The sequence below is a fragment of the Copidosoma floridanum genome, unplaced genomic scaffold, assembly GCF_036245765.1.
Source record: "Copidosoma floridanum isolate Cflo_tuat_1 unplaced genomic scaffold, Cflo_Japanese_pri ptg000020l, whole genome shotgun sequence".
Classification (NCBI taxonomy): domain Eukaryota; kingdom Metazoa; phylum Arthropoda; class Insecta; order Hymenoptera; family Encyrtidae; genus Copidosoma; species Copidosoma floridanum.
The window spans coordinates 8,928,804-8,956,480 of NW_028321897.1; the positions used below are offsets into that span (position 1 = coordinate 8,928,804).

The 27,677-nt window shown below is 31.0% G+C and overlaps 1 long non-coding RNA gene across 1 annotated transcript in view; it reads right to left on the reverse strand.

Moving 5' to 3' along the window:
* LOC106638816 (uncharacterized) overlaps positions 1-27,677 on the reverse strand; it is a 190,572-nt gene that overhangs the window by 92,678 nt on the left and 70,217 nt on the right. Inside the window, exon 2 of the long non-coding RNA XR_016293131.1 lies at positions 1,464-1,564. This is a non-coding gene — a long non-coding RNA (uncharacterized LOC106638816). The remainder of the gene's footprint in view (positions 1-1,463; positions 1,565-27,677) is intronic.

The following is a 27,677-nucleotide window of genomic DNA, read 5'->3' on the forward strand; positions in this document are numbered from 1 at the left end:
TATACAGAAAAATAGTTATATGGTACGGACCCAGGTAATAAAGTTGTGAGATATGAGAAAAAATATTTTTTTTTAATATAAATTTTTTGGGGGCTTAAAATCTTAACAGCTTTAAATAATAGCCGTTTTCCTGAATTGTACGTTAGAGGACAGGTAATACACGTAAAAAAACAATTTGTTTTTTGATGGTGCATTTTTATAGTGTCAGAGAGAGTAAAAGAGGACTTTTATTGAATTAGGTCAACCAATGTGCGATATTGTTGCACACTGCGTTGACAGCAAAACAGTATGCTTTTACGTTAATGCTTTAGGTTATGATTTTATGTATTACGAAATAATAATACGATAGTATCAATCACATTTTTCTGATAACTGCGATTAAAATTTTTGAATCAGTGGTAATGCAAGCTTCCATTAGGAATAAAAGAAACATCAAATACAAGTAGAAGTGTGACAAAGAAGTTTGCAAATTTGGCAATTAGGGCTTTTGGGGATCTTACAACTAATTCTGAATATAATAATATAATTCGCTTATTTTAACTTTTAAATTGGTATATATTATAAGAAATAAACAATAACTGTGCAAAAAACTCATATATTACATAGCAAGTTTATATATGTGTATAAATTTATACGTACAATAAAATTTAAGCATTTATACATGTAACGAACATTTTTAAAACATACATCCTCACAACAAGGCTGGTTGTACTATATGTCAGCATATCATGAAATATTTGCCTTAAAACTCATACGCACACGGGTATATAAGTGACGTATAAACATAACTCGTCGTTTGAGTTTGTGTATTTACATGATACATTGGTATTAATTTGAAAAATAAAATAGCGTTTTTACTCATTATATGATTTGTCTGTATCAACCGGAGATCTAACACATGACTTACTACAAAATCCTAACAAAATTTCTTACATCGTTTGGCGTTTTCCTTCTTTACATTTTGTATTAATGATACAAACATTACTGTATTATTAGACATGTTTGTGAAGAAATAGTTAAAAAAAAGATAGCCCTTAATAAGTTAGGTACGTAAGAGGAAAACTAAGCTTCTTTTTTTAAGAACTAATCCATTCAGAGTACGATTCTAAGGAGATAAACAATAATCACTTGGCTCAAGTTGTTTCTCTGGATATTTACAATGTTTTTTGATTTAATAAGACTTCTAAGTATCCAATTTATCAGGCTCTAGGGCATAAACGGTAAAGTTTAAAAAAAAATATATATCACCTGAATTTTCCAGGAATTTCTGCTTGAGACAGAAAATCTAGTTGAGTATTAGTGTATAAATGACAGTTTGGAGACTATTAGTAAGAATTTGAAAATTGTATTGTTTTTTAAAGGCTTATAGAAAAAGATGAAAATGGACTGTATTTAATAATAAAAAAAGATAAATGCTCAATCAAGGTTACAATAAAAGAGAGTAAATGCTTATGAATACCTACAAATATTTTGAACATCACGCCATTGTATGATAGTAAGTGCTTCTGTGGAATGTAGTAGCCAGGAAAGGTATTTGATCCATTGAATATAGACTGGCAAGCTACTGTAAAGAAAAAACAAAATGGTACTTAGGTACAACACTTCAGGAAGCATCACAAATGTACAAGTTGGTACAATAATATTTGCTTAAGTTATAGAGCACATACAACCTTAATCATGATACTTAAAAAAATACTTAAGTAACTGTCATTATATCCTTTAAAGTTCTTAGATAAGATTACGTAATAAATAGTTGCTATTATACGCAACCAACTTTTTTAACCTATAGTACTATTAATAAAAATGTATTATGGCTTTGAAAAAAAAACAATAAGAATTTATTTTCAAATTAGACAATAGACGACTTCAGCCTCACTTTTTACAATCTTTTTTATAAACCTTAGGCTTGTTTTATGTATGTATGTTATTAGTATATCATATAATATTAGCAACGGTTAGTAGTTTTAAGCTGTTTAAGTAACGTATTGAAAATACCAAGTTATAGGTGGTTGTCTTGTCAAAGTGCTCTGCAGCAGCAGCGACTTGTAACACCTTCAAAAAAACCTAATACCTGCGTTCCTTATCTAAACAAGGAACGCAGGTACTAGGTTCGCCAAAAGTGATATTTTTTATTATTTTTCTTCTGCCCTAGTGATTATTCAGGACTATATAATAGATAACAACTGTTGACGGGACTTAATATTTAAATTAATGTAGGATAGTGCAGTGAAGTGTGAAACTAAATTAAAACCAAGAATAGGAAATAAAATGAAGTCAAATTTAATTAATATAAAATAAAATCAATGGTGTTCATAAGTCTCAAACCAGTCTGACATCCATGCTTGCATTGCTTTCACGGACGCAATGTGTATGACGATGAAAGTCACACACACAAATGCTCGCATTCGTAAAATAATTTTTTTGTTTACCATTTCCTGGGTAACGAGGAAAGAAAGACAACACATAAGAACGTGGAAGCCAGGAAACGGTAGTAGCAGCGACTAGAGAGTACAAATGGACGTGCGTGTAACTTTGTTCTGGCAGCAACTGATAATGAAAGATTGAGAGAGGGAAAGAGACCGTAGAGTTAGCGGCTGTGGTTGCAAAAAAGGCAAGAGGCCTACTGATTAAGCCTTAATTCAAGAGCCATTCCGTACGTACAAACTTAAAGAGAGAGAGAGAGAGAGCTTTAATAGTAGTAGAAAGAAGAAAAGAGAGTTTTGAGAAAAAAAAAAAACTTCGCAAGTGCTACTTTTTTTTCTTTCTGGTGCGCGTTCTTTTCTGGAGTCGAGTTGATAAAGAAAAAGAGAGTAAAATAAAATTTAGTATTAGCTGAAGAGAGCAATCTGGTGAACCATACAAAGCTCCAAGGACCACTAGGCATCCCAAGAACCCGTAGGATGTTCAACACGTCGTTATCAAGGACTTGGAAGAATTGAAAGGAAGTGTGTTTCCCCCCCTCTCTTCCTGCATCATTTATTGGCTAATGATTGCCAGTAGAATCCCAGACACAGGTCAAAAGTAAAGGATAGGGATAAAAGCAGATTGTGTATATATCTGTGTACCAGAAGGAGAGAAAGAGAGAGGAAGTAATGAAGGTACGAGAGTCACGAGTGCATGGTCGGAAGTCCAAGACTCCTAGTTTTTGTGCGTTTTGTCGAGGGTGTGTAAGTAAGCAAGGAAAAAGAGACGTATAGTTTGCGTGAGAGAAAGAGAGAAAGAGATGTGTAAAATCAAAATGTAGGATAAAGGGACGAGTTTCGTTATCTATTAACAGAATTTTGAGTGAGAGAACATGAGAATAGGGTAGTAATATCATAGTGCATAAGGAGACAACGTAGTAAAGGGACATCAGAAGCACGTAAAGAGGACCCAGGTATAGAAAGGTAGCTGAAACAGACGTAGGAAAAGGGTAGGGTAAAAACGTGGGTTAGGAAGAGCGACACCAGATTGAGAGACATTGGGAGAACAACGACAGTGAGATAGGGACAGAGGGGGAAAGTGGAAAGTAGTAGAGGACTAGGAAGAAAAAGGATGTACATGTAGGTTTAAAGGGATGCGTGTGAGTGACGGAAGCAACACGAAGGAATGACAATATAACTATGTATATTTGAAGTTGTAACTGAAACGATTAGGATAAAAAAATACTATACCACCTCTTTACTTTATACAACTAGTCACATATTTTCCAAGACTGTCCTAGATTATATTAAAAACATCTAATGAGTCTATCTCATACTAATGCTAGCACATAAATTTTAGAGACAGTGGTACAGAATTTTCCGGTACCACAGTAAGTCTTAATAATTTGTGTACTACGTGCGTCTACTTACAATTCGCGCAATCGGTGCAGTGCATCTTATATATATATATATATATATATATATATATATATATCTATATTTCATAGTAATTTGTGTGGGGCATTTGACATATCCCTCCCACAGCCCCCTCACAGACCCTTCACAGCCCCCCACAAACCCCCTACACACTCCCAACAGCCCCCCACAAATAAGCTAAAATTCGAACGTTTTCATCGTTAATTTAACATTTTCTAACTTTTTCCTTAGACCCTCCACCGCCCCCCCGAAGCCCCTCCACAGCCCCGCACAGTTTTGTCTGTCCCTCTACAGACCCCTTACAGTCCCTTTACAGGTCCCCCACACCGTTAACCCTATTAACAAAATTACCCCTATTAACAATAAATTTTAATTTATCTTAGTTTTTAATTTCCATCTATTTTTTCTACGCCGCCAAGGAGGCAAATAGATACATTTTAAACAAATAAATAAAACATAAAATCCATATTCATTATGTAATACTGTTAAAAAGTAATTTATTTAAATTCATAATATAATGATTACCAAATTGTTAAAACTCATTATTAGGTATAAGATTCTCGGTGCATTTAACTTTTTTTGTGCTGCTATTAGTTTAAAACAATGTAACATTCGCTTATTCCTATACGTACATATATTATATTATACAACTACATAGATAAACTAGAACGTTACATGATTAATAAATAATAATAACCGTGAAAGTACCACCTAATTTAAGAGGTTAAGTGAATAACCTATCAAATGAAGCTCTATTATAACAACAAACAGATAGACTTCCCCGCACCGTATCGTAAATTCTGATAATATCTATAACAATACACATGTATACTTGTTTTGTGTATATTATAAATTTGTACATGTTTTAGATAAATCAATATTCTTTATAGATATTCATACATAATATCTTAATTAAAAGAACCTATCTGTCTCTTACCTGTTGCCTGAAACTAAGTAAAATTTAAATGCTAAAATTTGATCTAATCTTATAATATTAATAAACAAGGTATTATATTATTATTTTATTTATTTCAGAATTTTTACGAATGCGTTTTTAAAGAAAAATGAAACGACTAGAAAATTTTATAATATTTTTTAAAATTTATAAATGATAATGTAATATGTGCAAAGATTTCCCAAATTTATCTTTGTACATAGTAAGAAATAATAAAGTAAATAACTTCTTACATTTGCTGTTTTTCACTATTTGAAAAAAAATGACATATAAGTAATACAGATGAATTTCAAGGAATTAAAGGTTGACGGAAAAAATTTTTAAACTTGGACACTGGGGGTTGGAGCACGTGGTGCGCGCAGGGGGGTGAATATTTATATAGCTATTTTAGAGTAAAAATTATATTCTCTGACTATTTAAAAAAAAACAAAAGTTATAATTTAGCTTATCTAATTCATCAAAAGCTTTACTGCTCTATAAGTGTTTTTTATAGAATCAAAGAATAACGTAACATATAATGCTATTTTTTTTTTTAAAAATTACTTGTTAATTTATGGTAGTATCAACATTCGATATAAAAATAAAAGGACTGTTTTTTTTCAATCATATTCAAGTTAAATAAAAGTTGTCAAAACTATCAAAGCTTATATGTACCTTTTTTCCCTAAACACAACAGAGAGTTTCAAAAAAACTTTTAACGTACCACAATAGAACCTTCTGGGTGGTATGGAAATTTACTGATAAATATATAACTAATGCTTAACGATGTTAATCAAAAACTCTTCTTCCTCACAAAATTCTGGGCACCAACCTCTTCCCACTAACAGATAAAATTTAAGGACTCTCCTTTTAAGTTGGAACTGTAGGGGGTTAGCGTGCCAAGCGCGCAGGGGGGCAAAGCCCCACTAGTATATACATGATGCACTATATATATACATCTACATATACGTTTATCAAGAGGTGACTTATCGTTAAATACTTTTTTTAAGGTTTTTTTTTGTACTTTCTATAGTTTTATCATTAAAAAATTTTAAAATATCATATTTCTTCAATAATACTTTGATCCAAATTTCTAAATAAATGAAATAAATATACATCACGATTGCTTATTTATTTATTTCATACTTCACCCCGTTCGGATTCGGAGGGGTTCCGTTACACATTTAACCTCCTTTTTACATAATAATTTAATAATTCCTATATTATCCTATTATCTTAATTTCTATTTGCATAAACTTTAAATTTTACTTTACCTTAATATTATACAATCATTTATAGAAAACAAACAAGATCAATTTATAACTCTCAAAAATTAAAAAAAAAAATCAAAAAATAAAAAAAAAAAATTTTTAGATTTAGAAATTCGAATATTTTTCTTCTTGCTTTAATTTGTACTTTTGATTTTTTTAATTCTTTTTTCTTCACTGTACTCTCTTTTTCTTCCCTTCTTCCTTGTCTTGCCATTCGTCTATTTCTCTTCTCAACTTCAAACTTTTTTCAGTTTTCTTTGTATTTCAGTTAAATTTTTTTTTCCTTTCTTTTTCGGACAACTTCTCTTAGTGACTCTATCTCTTTTGCATCATTCGTTATTATTTTCTCTATTTTTTTCTTATTTCCTATATCCCTACAATTCTTTAATATGTGTCTATAATCTTCTTCTTCTTCTTCGCATGATCTGCACTTCTTATCCTCCTTTCCTTTACTCTTTACCCCTACATTCGTTTTCGTACCTTAATCTTGCTACTAGTATCCTATCCTTTAACAGCATATCCTTTTTCGAACATCCTGATTCTTTCTCTGTTCTTATATCTTTATACACCTTGTTGTACCAAGAATTCTCAATCTTTTCCGTTCTCTTCTCTTTTTCTTTCCTTTCCTTGCTTTTTCATACTTTTTCTCTTACTTCTTCTTTAAATTTCACCCCTTTCATACATCTTTCTTTCATATTTTATATAAACATTCTTTTATATTTTCTTTACGTAGCATTTTCACTATTTTTTAAAATTCTTTTCCTATTTTTCATCTTTCTTTGTCCTTATCTTTTTCTCTTGTACATTTCTTAACTCATTTTATGTCTGAATTCCTAATTTTCTCTTTAAATTTTAACGCTGTTCTGAGTGCCTTTGTACTTATCTTTTTTAATCTACACTCCTCCTCCACTACATAACTTTGCGTATTGCTATCTAGTCCCAATATCCATTTCATATATCTTCTTTGTACACCTTCCACACCAAACAAATCTATACTTTTCACTAGTGCTGTAAGTAATTTTCTTCTTTTTTTGTAGCTATTCTTAAATATTCTTTCACCTACGTTCCATTTTTTTTTTATGGCAATCACTGCTTTCCTCTCCCTTTCTTTTATATGTCTATCATTCATTTCATTTTTCTGTAGTATACATCCCAAATACGCAATTTCATCTACTTTTTTTAATTCCTTACTCCCCCACTTCTATCTGCTATTGTTTCCCTTTTTTTTTTTAAATTCTAAAATTTTAATTTTTTTCTTACTTAAAATCATTTTCTTTTCATAGATGTTCCTCTTAAATCTCTTTAGCATCTCTATAAATTCTTCTTTTCTATCTGCTATTAATACTATATTATCCGCGTAAGACACACTCCATATTTTTTCGTTACTAACTCTTCATCTTCCCACTTGCCCACTCTTTAATTCCTCTTTCAAGTCCGCTAGATATATATTAAACAACCTCGGGCTCAGTGGACATCCTTGCCTCACACTGTACTCTGTCAAGAATTTCTTGGATTCCTCCTCACCTACTTTAACTACATTCCTAGTTTCTTTATACACATCCATAATCCTATTTGCCTATCCACTCTATCAAATGCTTCTTTCAAATCTATAAAACAGGCAAATATTTTTTTTCTTGCTTTGCTTCATTTTTCATCCACAATGTATTTCAGTGTGTATAATATATAGCTTATATTACTTCTCTCTTTTCTCTAAATCCAAACTGACTTACTGCTTATTTACCTTTAATTTCCTCCTTTAGCATCTCATTCAACAAACTTGCATAAATTTTATATGCTGTGCACGTTAGTGTAACTCCTTTATAATTTTCTAACTTATCTTTATAACCTTTTTTTTAAATTAGGCATATCACTCCTAGTTTCCATTGCTCTGGTAATTATCCTTCTTCCAATACTTTCTTAACCATTTTCCAAAAGGCTGCGCTTACTTTACTAGGCATGTACTTCCATACTTCGTTTTCTAGCTTATCTTCTATATAATTATATATCACGATTGTAGGATTTATGAATTTTTGATGAAATTTTAACGTTTAATTTTTACTTATTTTTTTATGATATGTCTTAACATGCTGTCTTAGTGAATCATTCATACATAACTTTTTTCCGCATTTAATGCAAATATTTTCATTATGTAGGTCATGTGTGTTAACGTGTCTTCTTAAATTTGTATTTCTTTTAAGTTTTTTCTGACAAATATGATATTGTATTTTTTTTCCAAATTTATGTTTTTTTTTATGTCTTGTTTCTGTAATTATTCTACAAACATCACATTTAAAACTTTCCAATGTATCTTTTGTTTCATGAACTTTTAGAATTTTTATATCAGAAAAAACGTATAAGTAAAACTGACATTTAAGCAACTGTTTCATGCTAAAAAATAAGTGTAGTACCTGGCATTACAACTAATATTTCTTCTTTTAACTTAATCTAATGTTTTTTTAAAAGTTTTTTTTTTTTTTTAAAAACAAAAGCTTACTAAATCTGTCTGATGTACCGGATTTTATTCAATTTCACCAAAGTCATATTATTTCCATGAGAAATTCTAAAAAGAAATGACCAATTTTTTCTCTACTGGAAAACAAGACTAAGGTAGTCCTTTCCTTAATCAAAAGTATCTAAAAAGGTACAAAAGTTTTAGTAAAACTAATATAAGTGTCGAGAAATATGTGTAAAAAATTTTAGACTGATTTACCACGTCTTTATTGAAATATCCTTGTCAAAAAGTGATCCTTTTAGTATTGGAGAAATAGTGCAAGCACAACATAGCCCCATTATTTTAAAAAGTGTAACTGCATATTTTTAAATAATTAAAAAACTACTAAAAACTACTCTAGGTGGTAAAAAAACACGTACATTTTAAAAAAAATTTTTCACCACATAGTTTTCAAGTAATAGTAATCAAAAAAGTTGGAAAATAACCAAGTAAGCATCGCGTAACATAAGTACAAGAAGATGAATGTATAATTATGAACGTAAAAGTATACGCAAAAGCAAACGTATAAATTATTAATGTATACAATGAATGTATGAATTAATAATATTTGTAAATATTGTCAATTATTTTCCTAATTTAAAATTGGGTACGGGGAGTTCTGTTTTTTGGTGATTATGATAGAACTGAATATAATAGGTTATTTACTTAATCTCTTTAAATAAGGCTATACTTTTACGGTTATTATTATTTAATAATAATGTAACGTTTAGATTTGTATATGTAACTGTATCATGTCATATATGTACTTGTAAGAAATAATGCATGTTACATTGTTTTAAAATAATAGTAACACAAAAAAAGTTTAATGCATCGAGAACTTTTTACTTATTGATAAATTAAGACATTTTGATTAAAATTATATTATGATATATTATTTATCTATATTAATATAGGTTTAAGCTTGAACACTATATTTCATCAATATGTATTAGGTCCATCTATTTGCCTCCTCAGCGGTGTGGAAAATAGATGAAAAATGTTAATTGGCAAACTACGTTTTATTAAATATATTGGAATAAGAGATAGTTTCTACTTAGTAGGAAAATTTTGAGATTATAAAAAAATTAGTGTGGGAGGGCCGTATGGAGACAAGATAAATAGTGTGGGGGCTGTGGGGGGACAGGCGAAATGGTTCGGGGGCTGTGAGGGCTGTAGAGGGGCTGTGGGGGTCGAAGGAAAAAGTTAGAAAATTACATATTAACCATAAAAACGGTCGAATTTTAGCTTATACGTGGGTGGCTAGGTGGGGCAGGGCTGTGGGGGATCTGTGGAGCGGATATGTGGAATGCCCCACATAAATAAATGTATAATATAGGGAGATAATTAGGCACATGTATGAATGTGAGTCTTGGTTGTTAATACCGACGTAATTTTTATATAATAATACTTAATACCTTTTCGTATGATGCAATCACATATATTATTAAACTAGCTGGTGCATCCTTTCAATACAAAATAAGTTTTTAATAAAGTTAAAACAGTTTACATTATAGTTATCTGACAGTTTGTTTTGAGTATCTGCGAAAGAAGTGAGTTAATATTTATTGATATAAAAAAACCGCTGCTGTCACATCTTTAACCTGGAGAACTAATAATTAGGTGCAAGAAAAATGGATGACTTTGTCCAACAAATTTTAAAAGACTGGTGACTTTCCAATTAAATAGGATTATCTTCATGTAAGTACCTAATTTTTTTAAATCTTAGTGTATTCTGGTGTGAAAAGATGTCAATGATTACCATATAGTTATATATACTTACATGTACATGTTCAATAGTGCTCACTTTCTTAGTACTTACTCAAGCCCCAACTATTTGTTTCATAAGCTTGTAACAATACAGTAAACCGGACGTAATATAAAGCATAAAGTAAGTGTATTTAAAAAAAAATCAGCTGTCCTTTCGTAAGTAAAGCAAGAGCAACTCATATATCCAACCAAGTAAAATAAAGAATATGAATTTTTTTTGTTGATAATGTCACAACTCAAGTGTAAACAGTGAAAAGCTGAGACGTAGTAAATGTTTTTGTTTGATAAATGAATTAACTATACTTTCTCTAAAATAAGTATTAGTCACTTAAAGATGTAAGAATGCAATATTTTTATTAAAAAATTAGTAAAGTAATTGAACTCCTATTTGATCTCGAGAGCACAAACATGACATTTATTTTTAATGTATAAGACTGATACTTTGTACATGGTTTGCACTTTCTAGGGTATCAAGAAGCGGACGAATGCAATAAAACTGAAAATCACCAACTAAGGATTATCGTTAAAGATATCATGTAAATGTTAAAATTTAAATTGCCTTAATCAAATAAAATCTCATACATATGCATGGCAAGAATAAAATAAGGAAAAAAAAAATTTATTAAATGGCAAGTTGCACATCTTTTTCAAAAATTTCAACTGAAAGAATCATTATGATTTTTGTTCAAAGAGCCATACAGTAAAAAATTGACCAGAAACTTGCATTTAACATAGTGTACTAATAAAAAAAATTAAAGTTAGTACTTAATTGGGTTATACACTTATTAAATATTTGGATGAACTGCTGTGTGATTTAAAGGTTTCTCTTCTTATTTTTTAATTTTAAAAATTCGGTACGTATCAAACAACATTGAACAGAATTAGACGAATATAATAAACGATATTCATCACACATATGTGCATACAAAGATTAGATCATTGTATTTGAAAAAAACTGTATTTGAAAATACTTCCTAACATGTGCTTAAATATTTTTGTATTTCAATTTTTATGTATTTAAAATTATAAGAATAATGAACCAGCGTTTGACAAGTTAAATTTTCAATCTATTAGCTCAATATTTTTGCCCAAACAAAAGACTTTTCGTAACTGCACTGCCATAATTTTTGTTTTCCACGTGGAATAATAATTTTGATAAATCTTAATTAATAAACTGGAAGGTAACAAGATTTGTAGAAAAGCGGTCACAAACGAGTATCAAACAAAAATTTCCAGCGTGAGAATCCAAAATCTAGTGGCTCAGGTGATATTTAGAGGTTACAGTGCTTAAAATTTTATTAATGTTACAATTTTTTCCTATGCCTTTTTTCAGAGTTGACCGTGCAAAATAAGTGTCATTATTCAACCAAAATGCTTTATTCTTAGCTAGAAAAAGAGATAAAGAGATTTCACTCATCAGAGGACGGACTTGCTGACACGTACACGAGTAAATTTGCCTATTTAATGTCCTTACAATTCCATACCATTCCAATTCCTTACAATTCCATACAATTCCTACCTGATAAAAATATTAAAGGTCATTCGAGTATTGACAACATTGACGAGCCGTAGGGTGTTTCCTGTCGCTTCAGTAACTTGTAAAGAATGTTTAGCATTATCTTCATTACACTTACAAACCATTGCTGCTAATGCAAGCTACTCTGTAGGCAGAGCAAAGCTGTTTGAACTTGAAAACAGACATTTAAGTGCTCTCGAAAAAAAACTAAGTACGAAGTATTTGGAACTCCCAACTAAAACCTACAAAGAAGTACAGCAAGAGAATATGGCATTCTTATGTACTTTTCTATCTGCTCTTATAGATTTATCTTTTCAAGAGCTTATAATTCTGTGATCTGAATCAACAAAACTGCTCTATACCTGGGCTCTCCCAAATTATAAATGGTAAGAACGCTATTTTACAAGTAAGTCAAGATTTCCGATTAAAACAGAAAGTATATCAAACTAAAAAAAAGAACTGTAGAAGTAGCAGGTCAGTTAAAATGTTCATATCCATTTTTTTCTTTTTAAATTATGAGAATTTTTTGTGTATCGTATTTATTACTTTGTTTTGAATTGTATTATTATAAAAGACGCGAAATAACCTGCCACACAAAAGAAAGAAGAAAAAAAATAAAATAAAATTCCATCCTGAAAATGAAGATCATAGCTTTAGAGGTACGTTTAGACAAGTTGGTATACGTAGTATAAAGGCAAACATTACTTGCATAGGCACACAGTGCGCCCAAACGTGTGAAGCACTGCACTCAAGGTAGGAAAACTATTTTTTATCATCTCATTAAGGGTTTCACAATTAGTGAATCTTGGTAGGTAATGGGAATGATGAGAAGCTTACTGTCCAAACGGAGACCTACTCAGCATATCTTTAGCACAATTCTTTTGCCTTGCCTGCAACCTAAACGTTAGCTGCAAATCAAGTACTGGCTGCAAATCATACATTTGCAGCAATGCAATTTTAACAACTTACGAGGGGCCAAAGGTTGTACGTCAGTTCTGCGGTAGCCGCCAATTATAATCAACACATAGGGGTTTATAATAATATAAGGTGAGAGTTTCGTGGACACCGTAATATCTCTACTGGTGGGCTTAAAAATCAACTGACAAAATTAATCTAAGGGAAACAAGGGCCTATTAGTTGAACTCTTATCGAGAGTGAAGAAGTAGATGACCTATACCCAAAGTTATTAACCAAATTAATTTGTCATCAGAAAAATCTCAACTCACTGTAAAAAATGTGGAGAACTTGATGTTAAGAACTTCAGTCAACATTTCAATACGTTAACTTCGAGGAAAAATTGATTGTTGTTTTTAAATATTCGTATGCGTGAAGCTAAAGTTTGAAAGCTTTTTGTATCAGTGTGGTCTTTAAGTTATAAACTTTTTTTGTATTTTAATGTTTAAATGATTAATCTAATTTTTTTAGTTCAATGGAAAAATTTAATTAAAGTAGAGCTTACAGAGTTGTTTCAGTGCCACAAAACAAATAAGCGAATTTCTGTTATTGATACTTGCTTTTTTTTCTGTATTTTTACAAGATATTTAATTTGTCAGCATATTATGACTTGCATTATTTAATAAATATATAACACAATTACCAAGCTCTGTCGAGCCTACATAAACTTCACTGTACTCCTGGATCACTATATTTAATAAAGTTAATTAATATGATCTTTCCAAAACTACTTTGCACAATAGCCTGAAACAAAAATAAAAATAATTTCACAAGTATTTGGAAACACTTTCATGATACTTGTAAACGTGCATCTAGTTACTTGCACATGTACTCATTTTAATTGTAGTGACGTAATCTAAGCCAATGATTGTATTGCTAATTGCCACGTACTACATCTACGAAAATAAGAGTAGCTTATCTTACATCAAATGCACTTGCATACCTGTACTACTCAGCAACTACAAGAGAGATTGATGGTAACCTAAAATATTTATATCTCCGCTTAAGAGACACAAAAATTTTTTTATAAATATTTGGCAGTTAAAGCATTCATCTTACTATATAAGAAGGATAGGTAAGAGGATATTTCTACTTGATTTCACCCCAGCTTATTATTTTGACCGCAAAATGTTATCTAATATTACAAAATTTACATATCTTGGTATACAAAACTAAAAACTTAGTTTGGTTGTGCCTGTCAAGCTAGGATAGAGGTTATTAAGGGAACTGAGTTCAAGACTTGTCGAAAAAAGCTTAACCAACGCCGATACCAGTTGATACACGTTCATCCGACTTGGCTGCCAGAATTGAAATGGTCACCCTTTGTTGTACAGAGATAGGGCTCGGTTTGCCGAGGTAAAGTAGAGCAAGCGCCAGGGAAACAATGGTCTTCCTTGATATTATACAGAGGTAATTTTTAGTTTGCTTAATGTACTGACGCAAAGTAACGAGTGCTACCAGGTAACCACAGACCTACATTGACAACACGATGAGAGCGTTTCGTGCTGAGACCTAGAGAGTTTCTAGTAGAGAGTTTGAGCAAGTACACGGATAAACACGGGATATTTGTTGATTAGTCGATGTGTTTCATGCAATTTCACTTGGAGTGGGGGGCTCCAAGCATCAACCACTATATGCGTTTTGCATCGGTAAAAGACCGGGCTCAAATAGTTATAAACCGGAAAAAGTTATTCGCACCCAATTTTCTTGTGCTTTCTTGTTCAAAATATAATAATGTACCAGAAAGTTCATCTTGCCACTCAAGATGACTTTAATTATAACGGCTTTTAGACTGCGTATTTATCAATGTAAGTCTAATATTTTATGTACCAAAATTTTCTGCGGACTCACTACTATAAATAAACTTATACTGTGCACATTTAGTTGTGATAAGGGCACAAAGTAGGGCTTTGCGCCAACTAAAGATTTCTCACCCTGTAAGTACAGCTTATTTAACACACATATCTCTATATGTATTTTAATTTTCTAGTGGGGGTTTTGCGCGGTAACTGCCTACGAACAGAATGTAACTTTAAGTTGAAAACTTTGTCGGAAAGTATTTTTCTCAGTTTTTTTTAATTTTACTTACTATAAACGTATTATTGTTATCATGATCATTATAAGTTATGCATTACAAAATTCTTTAATACCGTATTTTCAATGTTTTCCTTTCATTAAATTGGATGAAACCTAATTACTTCACCTTGCTGTAATTTTCTTAAGAATGTTTTATAAGTTTTAATAGTTGTCTTTGGTCATTCTTAAAATTGAACTCTATAAGAAAGTTTGTTTTAAATTAAAACTAATAATTATCACTTTATTGATAAATTTTATTAACTGTCATTCGCTTAAAATATTGCCATAATAGTAATTCTTTAGTATACTTACCTTATAGGTAGGATCAATGTGTGGGAGTGCCTTACTAATTTGTTAGAGAAAAAAGTGTAACCACTCATAAATCGTCAATTTTTAGTTAAAGACAAATTTTCAACCTAGTATAAAGATGATCTTAGTTGGTCACATAGTGTATGTGTAGAAGTGTATATGCATGTCATTAAGTATTTCAATGAACTCAAATAGTTATGGTCCAAATAGGGTGAAGTTTTGTATGTAACCTTAAGTCTTATTTTTAAGGTAATAATTTTAGTTTAAGCCCTAAAAGATGAAAAAACAAGAAAGATAAGGAGATAAAAGCTGAGAGTTGGGGGTAGTCAGGGATAACCAAGCAAGAAGTCGGTTAATAAATAGTTAGGAGAGAATCATTAGCTTTGGATGGTTACACACAACGCACATCTTCTCTTGTTTTTGACATAGTAAGTGACTTAATCTAAAATCAAGTCGTGCGGGAGCGCGACGAGACAAGTTTGAAAAAGCAGACGACGCCTTGGCGACCGCGCTATTTGAGAAAGCAGACGACGCCTCGGCAACCGCGCTACTATTTACTTCAGATTTGCATACTCGAATTTTAAAATACCGAAAAATAAGTATTTTTGTCGGTATGCCCCATGTATTTTGGGTTAAATTAGCTTCTTTAATCTTATTCTACAGCTTTATCGAAAAGTTTTTCACCTAAAGTTGTTTGAAGATAGAAAACCAAAAATGAATGTCTCAAAATGCTCAAATCAAGATTCGAGATTTCTCCTGGTTCAGCCTTCCAAAAAAAGTGGTCTTATCGTGAATATAGGTGCAGGCCTGTACTACTACAGATAGGCCTGCTCTTTAAAACATCAAATGCTGCCAACAGTATGTAATGTTGGCTGCAATTATGTGCTATGTATAGCATACTTGATAAATATGTCTTTTATATATTTATAATTTCTACCGTTTATGGCGTATGGAAGCCAAAACCGTCTGCTAAGTATTTTATTGTCGTTTGGGGTTACTCTACTATCTTGAGTTTATAGCTGCAAAGTATGTTTTATTTCTGATATGATAAATGTATCAAAATTATAGAATGTATACAATACCATAGAATTTAGTAGAAAATCCTATCTATTGTTTTTTAAACTAGTTGAAAAAACTTGAGTTTTTAGTCATGTTGTAATATTTCAAGATTAAAATATCAAGTCTAAAAAATACACTTTTAAGAATCTAATGTATTTTTAAAGAATGTGCATGTTTCATTCATGCCTTTTTTGTCTTATCAGATAAGTGTTACTTTAATATGCATGATATGTTATCATGTTTAAAAGAAATATGATGCTTTGTTTACAATATTTCAGGTAATATCCATACTATAACAAACCCCGCACCAAAGCTTTTTTTTTACATTGTTAAGACAATAAAGTGAGGCATCAAATCTTTATGTGGACAGAAACAAAGTTCTTAAAGGGAAAATCAAGCTTTGGTTAATTAATGAAAATACAAATTGTCAGAAACTAGTTAACACCATTTTAGCAAAGAATCTTCAAACAATTTAGTAGCTAAATTCTAAAACTGATCATTAAGTGAATTGTTAGATTTGACAGTGCAGTGGTCTATCAAGTTAACCAATAGACTCATAATACATACAGACTATCAAGTTATTTTATTATTTACTGTAAGTGTATGCACATGATTTGCTGTTAAGTGTTATTCAAGAGATTTTGTTATTTCAAGTATACATAGTAGTTATATACATTGGTGACGATAGAGTGCTTCGAAGGAATTGCATTAAAGCTTACAAGATACGATAGATTTTTAAGTATGGTGTATGAAAAACAAAGAGCCATATCAAGTCCCTTTACTTATTGCTTATCGCATAACATGTCTTAGACTGTTTAATCTGTATTAATATTTTCCACATTGGGAAATTCAATATTTCAACTTTTAGTGCTGATCACTTGATATGGCATTTTTTCAGACTTTTTATGAGATTCTCAGTTTTAATTCTTGTTGTGAGATATTTTATACTTAAAAAACGTTTTTTAATGTATTTATTCTAGAGTGGATGGGAAAAAAGTTATGGCACATTTTATTTTTCATACAAGTTGTCAGAAGCTATATATCAAAGTTACAATACTAAAATTTCCATGTGTTTTTCTCTAACCACTCTAGAAAATGTATAGAAGAGAATAAGTATTTGAGACATTCTTTTTCCTAAGGAGATTAAAGAGCAACTAAATATTTAATTAAATAGTCAGAAGTAAATGTTGTGTTGGTCACTAAGCACTAGAAATTAATGTATTAAAAAATTTTCAATGTGAGGAGTATGGGTACGGCGCAACATATATTTTTAAACAAGTAATATTGATGTTTTTAATAAAATTATTATTTTACAAACCAAATTTTTAAATTTTGTTTTTGTTATACTCAATAAAAGGATTGTAATACAAACTTTTTCATTTTCTATGAAGTTTCATTTTTGAAAGCTGCAACTTTTTTAATAGTTATGTAACACGTATACATAAGAAAATAATCAAAACAAATTTTTTTTTTTAATTAAGTCAATATTTTTATAGTGAAAAATCTTATTTACATCGTTTACTTCTACATTACACTGAAATACATAGAAATATACAGACCTTTTTAAATTGTTACAACAAACATTGGTTTCAAAACGTTGAATATTAGAAATAATTTACTTTTTAAGATAGCGAATCACTAGCAAACAATTTTTTACAAAAATAAATTAAATACACAAAAAAACATAATATAACAAGGGCTATAATGTATGTAGCACTTTAAAATAACTTTAGTTAACGTCTATCAACTTGATTACGAGGATGTTTACGATATTTTTGCTGGTTTGCACGCCTTTGATTGGCATCCCGACGAGCCGTGGATACCAATTCACCAATGAATTGAGCATATGATCTCAAAGTATTGTTAAACACATTTTGACGTCGTTGGCCTCGTGCTCTGCCAGCAGCTGTTCCTCTTGGTCTTCGTCCTGCAGTATATGAAGAAGTTTTTTAGTAATTATGTGTATGCTCTGTTACTGTATAATATATATATAAAGTTTTTTTACTTATTACCTGCATTGTCGCCAGCACTAGCGCCAGCATTGCCAGCAGGCATATCTGCACCATCAGCAGCAGGTGCTCCAGCAGGTGCCCCGGCAGAAGCTCCAGCAGGTGCCCCGGCAGAAGCTCTAACAGGTGCCCTGGCAGGAACTCTAGCAGCAGAACCAGCACGTGTTCTAAAAGCCAAACCAAAAGGTGCTCGAGCAGCAATACCAGCAAGTACCCCAGCAGCAGTACCAGTAGCTGCTCTAATAGCGGCACTAGATACCAATCCAACAGTTACTTCAGCAACCACACCACCAGGTACCCCAGCAGCAGCACCAGCACGTGCTCTAGAAGCTAAACCAGCAGGTACCTCAGCAGCCACATCAAAACGTGCACCCGCATTAGCACTATCTACAACCAAAATAACTACAAGTCATGAACTGTTCCTTAGAGTGTACACAAGCGATAATATACTACTGTATACAGTTAGCAAATTTCTTACAAAACCCATCTTCGTGCATTTCAATATCCATCTCTTCTAATAGGTTATCAAACTAAAATAAAACATGGTGAGAATTAATATTTGAATTTTCATTCAATTCATCTTCAACACATTAAAATAATACGAATATTTATTTCAACTCAATATATGTTCTCTATAATCTTGACAGATATGGAGATCGAGATAACGGTTATCATCATTAAATAAAATTTACAACGAAAGCCATACAAAAACTATATAATGTCTTAGAAAGGAGAGTAATTAAAACTTGATAGAGAAATGTAAAAATGTTTATAACTGAATGAAAATGGAAAACTTGTTTGTGTAATTCACGTGAAAATTTTAACATCTAATACAATTTCTAAATTTGGCATACTTGACTGAAATAAACTTCAAACTAAATATATGAAATGAAACTGTAGCTACACATCACTAAGATTGATAAGCTAAAAATATTTATCCTCATTTAAGAATATTTTTTTTACTTAAATTATCGTCAGGCATCATTCCACAACTGAGATCTATCTAGAAAAGAGAAAACATTGTTTTTCCCAGTTTTAAGTCACCACTCGCGTTTGGACTTGTTTTGATGTACGCGTATTTACGTGTTTCACATGTTAAGCAACGGTCACGGTGCGATAAAGAAAGATGATGGTATGCAAAAAAGTACTCTTGTAGTCTATGGCATAACCATGCAATGAGCAAAATATTTGCAGTCAATATATAGATATAGTTTTTTGAAAATGATGATAGTGTATTTTTATTGGCATAAAAGTTAATATACAGCCATGTGGTATTAAACATTAGTTTTTTACATCAGTATTTATACGCTGAGAATTAATACAATCTGATTTAGCGTGCTTCTAGCTACAGTAAAGTTAAAGCCGTAGTAAATCTTACCTAGGCATATTTACCGCCATCTGACGGCAGAAACAAGCCTCTTAAAATTTAACATGGGCTTTGGGGGCAAACGAGGATAGCACCTTTCATGCACCTGGACTATAAGCTTATAGAGGGTATTCCAAAAGGCAGGGTGCGCGTGCGCGCCTGAATCGATGCTTTTGGAACGTTCCAAAAGCTAAAAATCGCAGGCACGTGCCTAAAGTGCAGATTTGTTATCAGCTGAGTAAACTTTTTAACAATTAAAACGACACGAAATAAGCTATCGCTAAAATTTAAAATAAATTTAAAGAATTATGATTAAGTTATAAGAAAAATTTTTATACGACATCCTATTTCTTATTTTTTTCTCGAAATAGCAAAAAACTTATTTATACGAATCGAATAAGAGTTAAATGAAGAAATATGTATAAGATACAAAAATACAATCTGTCATATTTTATTCTGGTGAGAAGTTATATGGTAAATAGTGCTGTGTAGTTGATTTTATAAACTAGCCGCAAATTTGACCAATGGATGGAATATAAAAAGTTGTAGAAGAAAGTGCCATTTGCGTCAAAATTGAAATTTATCTTTTGCTCCAAAAACGACCATAGATTCTTTTTTGTAAGGTTGAATTTCGAGTAGAAAATAAATTCTAATCTTGCTGATTACGGTATCATATTAAGAAACTTTTTATTTTCTATCTGTTGGATTAGGTTTCGGCTGGTTTGAAAAATCTACCACATGGCACTACTTTAATTACCACATAACTCTTCACTAGGATGAAACATGATAGAAATATTTCGGACCTTCACGAATCATGAGGTTTCCTAATTCTGGTGAGAGTGGCAGCTGGTTAACATTTTCGAGCACCCTCGGGCCTCGGCTCTTGATTTATAACAAATAAAATTGGTAGTCAGGAAACTTTTGTCTCGGACGCTGCGATATTTCACTGGCTATTTCCTCCACATGTAAATGCAGCCTTATTCTGCTTGTTTTGCTTATTCCTCACTCTTATCGCATTTAGCTGTAAAGGCTCATATAGAACATATTTTACTGTATGAGTCATGGAGGGCACCACTTTCCCCATATTGACGGTAGGCACAAATGGAAAAATATTTTTTTTATTTCTGGCGTATTTTTTTATTCACACATAAGTATTATGAATCAGTATTAATATTGATCTATTTTTAATAGTGTCTTATCAACAGAATTTTTCTAGTGCATAGTTGTGATTAAAGTCAAGCCAGAAATGAAAACAAATGTTTTCAACTTGTAGCTATCTTCATCATATGGCTTTTTTACGTAAAAAATGTTTAGCCAAATTGAAAGTATGCAAAATTTATTGTAAGATTACGCCTGTCTTAACGCAAATAAACATACAAGTAAAATTATAGTGCAAAAATAATTAAATATATGCTACTTTTCTTCTACAGACTTACCATTTTTAAATTTAGTGCGTGTATCAAGATACTCAACATTTATAGAAAGGTTTTTTAGATACTCTAACAATTACGTTTTAAGCAGTGGCAAATATAAGTTGATAAGTATTCGCTATAAATAAAGGTAATACTTAATAGCACATTGTAACACTTACAGTTTTTTTGTGTAAAATAATTATTTTTTAATATTCAAGGGTATTTATCATCAATTTTTAAACTCATTACAGGGAGATAGGTAAGTTGGTAAGTATACATCTATTTATAAACTTTTTATTTTTTATTTTCTTGATTGTCATCTTGTTAAAAACAACTCAACCAGTCTGCGCTACGTGACTCTATTAGTCTGCTAAGAGCGACTTAACTAGTCTGCGCTACGCGACTCTATTAATCCGCCACGAGCGACTTAACCAGTCTGCGATACGCGACTCTACTAATTTGCTAAGACCAACTTATTTCGTCTGCGTTACATGTCTTGATTTGTCTGCTAAATGCTACTCTCATAGATTGCGATACGGGACTTAATCAGTCTACTACAAATAATCGCACTAATTTGTAATACGGAACTTTGTATTTGATTATTCAAAAGTAAGTAACATTATAAATTTGAGTCAAAATTAAAGAAATTCAAAGTATATTTTTTAAATATTAAGCCTTAGTCATGGATATATTTAATATTGAAGATTTTAGTGAAAACAGACAAAAAATTGTTGAAAAGTTTTACTTAGAAGATGACATAATTGATTATTTCAACAAATTATTAGCATTGCATACAGAGTATAGGCCATTTTTTACATGGGAAATACTGCTAAATCTATTGTCAGAAGTGCCGAAGCCTAAGAAGCATATTCAGATTTTATATTCATCACCAGAAAGTGGCGATCCTAATGATATTGGGCATTGGGTAACATCTTACTATGATACTGAGTGTGTATACATATTTGACTCCTTAAACAGTAAGGAACTACATGAAGACTTTAAAAAAGTTCTAAGAATTATTCATCCATATTACTTTCACGAAAATAAACATATTAGTTTTCCTGACGTTCAAAGTCAATTAAACACAATAGATTGTGGTGTTTTGCTGTAGGATTTGCAATTTCATTATACTGTGGACTGAAGCCACATAAACTAACATATAAATTAGACAGTATGCGATCTCACCTAACAAAAATGCTCGTCAATTAAATAATAGAACATTATCCTTGTGATATCACTCCTATATCTATTACAGAACAGCCCAGAGCATTGCATGACAGAAATAATATATTGAACAATGAATGTCTTGGTGATTTACATATTGATTATTTCAACCAAATCTTACATACTGTTTTATGGTACAAGCCCTGCTCTACATTATATTCACAAGACACATCAAAAATAGTTGCTGTTGAAAAAAATATTTGACACATACAAATTTTATTAAAACGAGGAGAACCGATTGGCCATTGGATATGTACTTTTTATGACACTCAGACTTTATATGTATATGATTCATTGAATACAAAAGTACTTCATAAAGATTTTAATGACTTTTTGATAAAACTACATCCATATTGTTTACAAGAGCCTCTAACTCCTATTGTGTTTCCTACAGTTCAGATGCAAACAAATGGAAGTGATTGTGCAGTATTTGCTATTGCTTTCAGTACATCCGTTTTATTTGGATACTGACCCAATGAGATTAAATATAAAAAAGATGAAATGCGTCAACACTTGCTTGAAATGTTTGACAAAGGTTTGATAAAAAATTTTCCGTGTTACAATGCCCATTCAAATCGATTGAATAGTTCACAATTCGATGTAAATTTTTCAAACGAAAAAAAATGTACTAATAACAAATCAAACATGGTTGTTGGTTCGAAAGACCTTCATACAAATAAGAAAAGTTTACAGGACCGCAGAAATTTATTGCAAGCTACCTTTTATCACTATAATAAATAAAAAAAAATTTACAAGCACGAAGACAAAAACGAAAGCTGAAGAAATGCAAAAATGTTAATAACAAGTCCTCTTCAGCTGATACTTTAAATACTAATAAGTGAATTAATACAAATATAAAAAGCACTACAACAAAGACTTTAATTGATTTTTAATGCATGCAACAAACAACGGTAAATAATTCACATCAGCAGTTTAATAAAAGAAAGCTCAATGAAAACGTATTCAATAGTTATGCCTGTCAAAATAAAAAAATCAAGTCAAGTAAATAACATAAATCGAGGGAAGATCCAATAGAAATGGATATGGAACAAAATAAGGATTTGACAAATACAATATCGACTTCATATGAGGAAAAATCCTCTTTTAGATCGACTTCGTACGAGGAAAAATCCTCTTTTAGAATTAATAAACTAAAGCAAAAGAACAAAAATAAAAAATACTACAAAGCTAATAGGAGTAAAGTTTTAAAACAAACAAAGAGTTGTAAGTCACGTAATAAACAAAAAATTAAAGAAATTTTGCAAAGGTATTATTTATGTAATCGCAATAAAATATTGTCTATGAAAAAAAGATATTACGAAAACAATAAAACAAAATTTATAGAAAGAAGTAAAATTGATACAGCAAAAATAATAGTTAAATAGTACATTAATAAGAAAAAAGTACTACAGCTTTACTTCAAGACAAAGAAACATATGTTAAGAATATTATGTTAAAGTTGACATGTTCTTTATTAGCAGATTTCAGTATGGAAGCTGAAGGTATAGTTTCATCTGCCATTTATGTTACAGACAATTAGATTACGGATTTAAAGAGGTTGTTAAACAATCTGCGAAAAAAAGTTGAATTATCTTTAACTCGTTTAGGTGATATATCGATTAAAAACAATAAGCAATGTGCATTGACAGCTGGTATGTGGTATACCCAAACATACTTCTTCTTCGGAACAATTCTTTTCAGATATTACTTATGATTTTTATAATGGTTTTATTGATAAAGTTATTATAAATGAGAGGGGTCAATCCACAAATATATTACAAATTACTGAAGAAAATAGTAAAACAAAAACGTGGATATGTAATAATTATTGCAAGACGGTCGATGTTGATGTTGTAAAGGACATCAAACATTTATTTTGAGAAATTCTGAATCTCGACTTTCAGAGTGCACGTAAATTTTTATCGAGAATTGATTTCTGCTCAGCTTTAGTATACGATCCTAATAAAATTGGTTATCCTCATGCCTGTTATGTTAATCCTTTATTATGTACTTCAAAATTCTTGAAAATACAAGTTTTATCTTTACACTATCCTTACTTACGAACTATTAAACGGTTAATCTATGAATTAAAACGATTACAAAGTATAATCAGTAATATACATGTAGCAATGCAGATATTGAATTTCTGAATAATATTGCTCAACAATCTAAACATTTGGGTATTCCTATCATAAGTCATAAGAATGTTCTAGAAGCAAGCATAAATGAGTCAGAACTAAGAGAAAAGTTTCTTATTGGTATTAAGAAGTACACAGCGATTGTTACAGATCCACCATCGGTCCCCTGTGTATCATGTGAAAGATTGTTTTGTAACAGAGATGTTCAATCATTTGATGATATTACCCCCAATATTGTGTTTGAATTACTGCTTAGTTCAAAATACACTATTCTACAACAAATAAAAGAATCCCACGAAGCTACAACACTTTCTGAAAGTTTCATTTGTAGGACTTGTTTCTCAAAAGTAAAAAATGACATTATGCCATTAAACTGCTTGTTAAATAATCTTTTCGTTAAAGAAGTTCCTGAAGAAATTCAAAGTTTTAATATGTTGGAAAAAATTTTGATACAACGAGCAAAAGCTTTTCAGACCATAAAACAATGGAAACTGTTATGAATAAGAACTTACCTTATTACGTTAAACTTGAAAAAGTTGTTGGTACAACATTTCACCTACCATTACCTATCGAACAAACTTTGAAAAAATTATGCCCTGATACTGATCCACTTAATATTCATCATGAATTGTTTATTTTAGTTCGAACTTACACATCAAAGGCCAAAAAAATTTGGCAAGATTATGTTGATGTAAATAAAATATTCAGAGCTTTGTGCTGATTAAAAAAAATTATCCTATTTATAAAAACCTTAGACTTCCATCTACTCCAAATAAACTATTCGATAATATTAATTTGGAAGTTGAGTGCAGAGAAACCTATTCAGTTAAGGATAATCAAAATTTTGATAAAAACATGCAACCATTGCTACCTCAAAAATCTCAGTCTGATCCATACTATGAACTGTATACAATTTATCCTTTACATGATAAAAAGAAAAATGAATCTGACGCTACTTTATATCAAATATTGCAGGTTCATGCAACTGCGTTGGATAACAGGGCTAAAGATTTAGACTTGAAATGTTTTCCAGATTTATATCCATATGGGTAATGGGGTCAATATACTGAAAGAAATCAAAAATTGAGAGATTTTGATTACATCAAAAGTCGATTATCATCTAAACATTCACAATTTAGATTAAACCATCAATATCTTTTTTATTTACTATTTAACAATAATATGAGACGGATAAAAGCTGGAATGTTTCATACTCTCAATATAGTCGATCTACGTTACAATCACTCTGCAAAAGATTTTTTACAAATGCTGAACGATAAAAAAATTGATGCTAATCTTAACACAATATTTTATCGTTTGCCTGGTACTGAACCTTATTGGAAAAAAGTTCGTAATGATTTACATTGTATGATGCGTGAGTACGGACCTGCCACTTTTTTTGTGACCTTAAGTCCTGGAGAATGAATATGGTCGGAATTGGCAGAATACATAAATAAAGTAAATGAGTGGAACGATAACCGATCAATCAGTCAATTGATAGCAGCTGATCCTGTGTCAACAGCAAGTTATTTTGAAAATAAGTTTAAAGCTGTGCTGGCTTATATAACATCATCGTCAAACCCTATAGGTAGAATTACTCACTATTATTATGTACGGGAATATCAAGGTAGAGGTTTACCTCACTATCACTGTTTGTTTTGGATTAAAGATGCTCCAATTTATGGTAAAAATTCTAATGAAGAGGTACAAGAATTCATTCTGAAATATATTATGTCATACGCCCGATAAAATTCTTTCACCAGAACTTCATCGACGTATCCTCGCGTATCAGAAACATAAACACAATAGTTACTGTATGCGCAAAAAAAAACAACGAAAACTGCATTCAAAAGTGCCTGTCGGTTTGAATTTTCGTGGCCAGTAACTAATAAACTTATTTTAAGAGACGTATCTGTTGCTATTGCCAATAGAAATAAGTTGAAAAATAAAAGTAAAGTTTATGATTTACCACGTACTGAAGATGAACAATTCGTTGATGACTATATGCCTGCTCTTCTATCAATTTGGGAAGGAAATAACGATGCTCAGTTTATTGGAGAATCGTCTTATTTATTAACCAAGTATGTTTGCAAATACGGAACGAAAGGTGAAAAAAGTAACTGAGATATTTTAGATATTAAATCAAACAAGTCATTATACAGTATGCTTTGGTCATTTTCTTTGCGTGCTTTGCATCACAGAGAATGTGGAGCAATTAAAGCAGCTGATACACTTTTAGGACATTATTTACATGCTACTGATCGTGATACAGTGATCAAATGGTTAAACGTTACTATGATACGCAATCGAAAAATAAAACCATTTAATGTAATTAAAAATCTTCTAGAAGAGTCAACCGATATATTTTATGAAACATTAATTGACAATCATTATCCCAATAGACCTAAGGAATTGGAATCTCTATGTTTGTATGACTTTGCCAGGCACTTTGATATATCGAAAGAAAAACCAAAACGTAAAATTGAATATTATAAATTGTCGGATGATTTATACTGCAAAAAACGCAAAAAAGCTTATTTGATAAATCACTATCAGTTTAATCCTGTAAATGAACTAGAGAAGTACTACTTCTCACTTTTATTATTGTTTCAACCGTGAAGAGATACAGATGAATAAAAAAATTCTGAAGAATCTTTCATACAAGCATTCAGAAAAAAATAAGACTCCTTATCAAATGCTATGAAATATCATGATAAATGTGCAACTATACAAGAGGCTATGCATAACATGAATAAGTTAGTTTAAAATCAAATAGAAAATAGTGAAGCAGATCCGTCAACAGATTCTGTCGACATTCCAGAAGGGTGTGTACCTATTGAAGTGGAAAACGCTATGAATAATTTTGTAGCAGTTGGTAAAATTGCAGTTACTAATTATGAAGAGTTACAAAATTCAATTAGAAAGTGTAACGTAGACCAGCTAAGAGTCTTCAAAAAAATTACTTCTACTCTTGAATTTAATGATAAAGTTTTGCGAATGTTTGTGAGTGGTCCTGAGGGTACAGGAAAAAGTTTTGTTATTGAAAATCTAGTTACCTGGAATAAATTATTCCGTGGCAAAGATACAGCCGTTACAGCTTCTACCGGAATCGCGGCGTATAATATTAAAGGACTTACAATTCATAGACTACTGCAACTCCCGGTAAAACATGGTGGTACTGCGAAATTCAAACAGTTATCCAAGGCTGCAATAAAACAAATCAGACAAACTTTGGAAAATGTTGATCTAATCATAATTGATGAAATATCAATGGTTTCCAATGTTACTTTTATGTACATTCATTTGCGATTG